Source organism: Peromyscus californicus, unplaced genomic scaffold (assembly GCF_007827085.1).
Source record: "Peromyscus californicus insignis strain IS unplaced genomic scaffold, ASM782708v3 Scaffold_23__1_contigs__length_62951481, whole genome shotgun sequence".
Taxonomy (NCBI): Eukaryota; Metazoa; Chordata; class Mammalia; order Rodentia; family Cricetidae; genus Peromyscus; species Peromyscus californicus.
In genome coordinates this window covers 57,919,702-57,924,506 of record NW_026294534.1, presented here as the reverse complement: position 1 = coordinate 57,924,506, position 4,805 = coordinate 57,919,702, and the positions used below count along the sequence as shown (strand labels likewise).

The 4,805-nt window shown below is 41.9% G+C and overlaps 1 non-coding gene across 1 annotated transcript; it reads right to left on the bottom strand.

The window, feature by feature from the left end:
• Nucleotides 1-4,383: 4,383 nt before the first annotated feature.
• On the bottom strand, nucleotides 4,384-4,515 carry LOC128119528 (small nucleolar RNA SNORA70). Its single transcript, XR_008221558.1, has one exon. It is a non-coding gene; the product is annotated as a small nucleolar RNA SNORA70 (small nucleolar RNA).
• Between the last annotated feature and the right edge of the window lie 290 nt (nucleotides 4,516-4,805).

The window sequence follows — 4,805 nt, the reverse complement described above, 5'->3', positions numbered from 1 at the left end:
AGAAATAACAAGTTCCACAGCAAATGAAAACTGTTTATTTTCCCCAAGGCACTTTCCAAAACCTCTTAAGCCACACCGTGTATCCTCACGTGAGCTGCTGGCAGAAGGGAGGGGTCTGTTTAGTCCTCAACAGTCCTGAGAGGCTGCAGAAGTCCACCCCCACCCAACCGTGGGAAGTCTTTTCTGGTGCCCTGAAGCAAGAATGGAGTGTGCAGGTGCACTTGGCACTAGGAGAAAAATATTGAGCCAAGGGGCAGAGAAATAGGAAACACACCTTTCAGAGAAGGTAATGATAAATTAAGTCTTTGCCTCTTCAGTATTCTGACAGGGAAAGCACCAGGCAGTCAATCCGCTTTGCCTTTCCGTTCATTTCTGTCAATTTTGCCTTTTCTCCTTTTCCTCTTTTCAAAAATAACCCAGCAGTCCCTCCCACTCGCCCAGTGAGCGTTGGGATTTACCTCTAGACCGTTCTAAACACACCTAGAACGGCTTCCCTGGCCTGAAGTCTGTGGGGACTCCCTGTCTTCAGCGTGCCTGCTATCTGAAGGCTGCTCTTGCTGCCTCGGTGGTGCCCAGCCCCTGGCCCCATCTGTGAGAGCAGGCCAGCCCATCCCTGTGGCCCCCACAGTGACGTGACGCCCTTCACATTCTTGGTGGCCTGAAGTAACCTCGGAGGCTGTCTGTGTTTGGATAACACACAGATAAGATAAGGAAGAACACATGAAGCAACACCCGCGAACAGCATGGTCCAGTGACCTAGTATTCAAGCCCTGACCAGGACCAACAGCGCCGAACACTTGACCACTGCGATTTTTCGATTTTTCGTAACTCCAGTCCCTTCTGCCCTAATTACTCCTTGCTGCAGACTCAGCAGAGACAAACCACAGCTGGCCGGCTGCGCTTTCTGGGGTAGTGCTCTTCATGTAATCAAGACCAACTGCCACAGACTTCCTTTCCCCAGATAAATCAGCGCCAAAGACTGACATACTTCCCTCCCTCCCTGCCCCCTCCCCCAGCTCCAGTCGTTTCCAGTGCAGGTATCTCGTTTGGGGACGGCAAATTCAATGCTTTCCGTTGGTTCTAACTGGATGTAGTTTAAACTGATTTTTATTTATTTGAAAAAACAGTTCGCACATGTACTCCAAACTTAGAAGGCACACTAGGGGACACAGTGAAAAGATGTTCTCTTTCCCCCATGTCTGTCCGTTGATAAGCAGGTACCCCCTTCTAGAAGCACTTACTTTTGGTCTGAGGGCTCTATAATCTCAGAATTCTAGTGGGAATGCCTGGGCATTTTAAGATTGGCGTGGTTCTTTGAGTTTCCACAGAAAAATGAGATCATTGTCTTCCTGTGTCTGTTTTTTTTCACGTAACACAGTGACACCCAGATTCATTCATGGTGCCACACATGACAGGACTGCCTGCTTTTTATGACCGAGTAGCGTTCACTGGCCTCACAAACACACAAACACATTAATCACGTTCACTTTATCCCTTTCTCTGTTGATAGACACTAAAGTTGATTCCATTGTGAACAGTGGACAGTGTCTTAATAAACATGGGAATTTTTATTAGACACCCTGCTTTTATCTTCTTTGGGTATATACCAGACAGATGAATTGTTGAGTCACGTGATTGTATACTGCTTTTCTGAAGGGTGGACTCACCTGGATTCCCCTTCCTCCAAATCCTCACTCACACTTGCTGTCTGTGTGTGGTGTGATGTGGTGTGACATGTCTGTGTGTATGCAGGCGTGTGTGTACCACAGTGCGAATGTGGAGGTCAGAGGACAACTTTCAGGGGTCAGTTCCCACCTTCCGCCATGTGGAACCTGGGGACATCAGTGTTGGTGGCAGGAGCCTTTGGCTGCTGAGCCACCTCAATGGCACTTTTTGTCTTTTTTGTGACAGCTGTGCTAACAGTTGTGAGGTGTCACCTCACCATCTTTCAATCTACATTTCCACAATGATTAATTGTGGTAACCATTTTTCATAAGCACGCTGGATCACAGAAATGAAAAGTAGAATAGACTATCCTGCGGCTGTGCTGGTTAGTGAGAGCTTAGGAGACTGGGTGAAAGGATACAAAGTTTCGGTGAGGCAGAGAGAGTAAGTTTAAGAGAGCTATTATAAAACATGCTGGCTGATTAATAATATGTTGTACTTTCATAAAATCATAAGACAATGAAGATGCTTTACAAAAATTGTAAGTATGTGAGGTATTTCATTCATAAATTAACTAGGCCTACTCATTCTCTAATTTATATATCCTTGATAATAAATATCATGTTGTACATGGTAAATACATACAGCTTTTGCCAATACAATGTATATATATATATATATACATATATACATACACACATATGTGTATATATGAAGTTGTAATCAGAAAACCAAAAGAATTTAGTTCTGTATGTTTCCCACCCACAAGAGGTAACAAACATATTCTCTAACTATTCGATTTAATACATTTCCAGATCTTCCCATTTTAATACATACAAAATTATTTCTTTTTACAATATAGCAATACATCATAATTTATTTAACCCTTTACTACAGTAAATACTTACAGCTTTTCTGTCATCATACCAATACAGTAATTATTATTAGTGTCCATTTATAACTTTGCACATGTAAGAACATGTATCTTCTATATAAGACAAATGCTGGATGCATTGCTGATCCAAAGTACATGCATTGAGGTGGCTTGAATAAGAACGGCCCCCATAAGCTTCTAATATATTTGAATGCTTAGTCACCAGGGAGTGGCACTGTTTGAAAGGATTAGGTGGTGTGACATTGTTGCAGGAAGTGTGTCACTGGAAGTGGTCTTTGAGGTTTCAGAAGTCCATGCCGGTCCCAGGCTATCTCTCCTTGTGTTCGGATCAGGATGGAGCTCTCAATGACTTCTCCAGTGTTAGCCTGCCACCATGCCCCCCACGATGATGGTAGCAGACTGAGCCTCTGAAACTGTAAGCAAGCCCGTAGTTAAATGCTCTCTTTTAGAAGAGTTGCCTTGCTCATGGTGTCTCTTTAGAGCAATACAACAGTGAATAAGGTGTGCGTCAAATTGTAGTCCTGCAAAGACACTACATTGATCAATTTCTTTCCAGAGAACGTGTTCCCACACAGCCTGCTATCTGCAGTTTAAGAAGCTGGTTTTCCCATATTCTTTTTTTTTTTTTTTTTGGTTTTTCGAGACAGGGTTTCTCTGTGTAGCTTTGCGCCTTTCCTGGATCTCGCGCTGTAGACCAGGCTGGCCTCCCATATTCTTAACAATACAGTTTTTAACTAAATTTTCCTTTTTTGAAAGATATTACCTTTCTTTTTAGTTTTGCTTTCCATTTATGTTATTTTGTTTAAATCGGAAATGGAATACCATTTCACAAATTCTAAAACCATATTTCTTTGTCTGTGAATATCTGGTTGCATTTTTACATTTTCTTAATAATTTGCCAGAAGATAATTTGTTGATTTATAGGTGCTCCTTTTGTAAGAAATTACTCCTTTAATTTTTGTCTGAGTTTCTTATGTGGAGATGCAGAGATACTTTAAGCCAATGTAGTTTCGGGTTTTGATCCTTCTTATGGCTTCTGGGTCATTTTATACCCAGAAATGCCTTATCAACTCCAAGAACATCCTTTTGGCTGTCATATTTTCTTTCAGTATGTTTGTGATTTAATTTTTTTTATTTTAAAATTTTAGGCCATGTGGCGTTTATTTCTTTTCTTTTCTTTCTTTTTTTCTTTTTTTTTTTAAGATATGAAATAATGGGGATTGGAGAGAAGTTAAGAGCACATGATGCTCTTCCAGAGGTTCTTTGGAGTTTGGTTTCCAGTACCCACACCAGGTGCCTCACAACTGTGTCTAACTCAAGTTCTAAGGGATCTGACACTCCCGAGTACTTACACACAAGTAGCATACACTTACATAGACACGCACATAACACATAAATAAAATTTTTTTTAAAAAATTGGACTAGATGTGAGATTTATTATTGAACATGATTTGGTGTGGTACAACACAGCAGTGTGGAAGCCCTCAGGAGTGCAGGGACTGCCACTTGTCCAGGGGACCGCACCAGGGATATATTTGATCAAACTGCCATCAAGGATGAGCTGCTGCTTCTCAGTTACCATGTCTTCAAGTTCATCTGCGTTAGACTTGGTGAAGTCCCAGTTCTTTGACGTAGCTAGGGAATGTGAAAAGTGCCTCAGTCACACAGTCCTTACTCTGCAGCTTGGTGCAGATGGACAGGATGATCTGGCCAATGTGAGTCCTGGACACTGCCTGGGGCTTCCCAAAGGCATCAGGCATACCTTCCTGTCAAGAAGCTAGACTGGAGACAGCGTTGATCAGAGATATGAATATCCACCAGAAAACTGTCTCTGAGGTCCCATAGGGCAACCCCTGTAGGCAACAGGTTGAATATGCTCCCACGAGGCTACTGTTCACAGCCATTGCACATAAGGCCCCCATGAGGAAGGAGCTGGTTGACTTACTTGGTAGCAGATACAGATAAAACCTTTTATAAATACATGGAATCGTGATAAATTTACTCTTCTGTGTGGTTAAGAATTGTTCAAACAGCACTCATTAATATAATTTTAATTGTTTTCCAATGGTTTGAAATGCTGTCCTATTGTATATGCACATTAACCAGATAAACATTTGCATTAGTTAGACACATGCTCTCTGTTTTTGCTCTCTTGCTGTCTTTTCACCCACAGATAACACTGTTTTTATTACATTGCTTGTTAATACTTGGCCCAGTTTATCCTTGAATTCTGCTCTTATTCCTT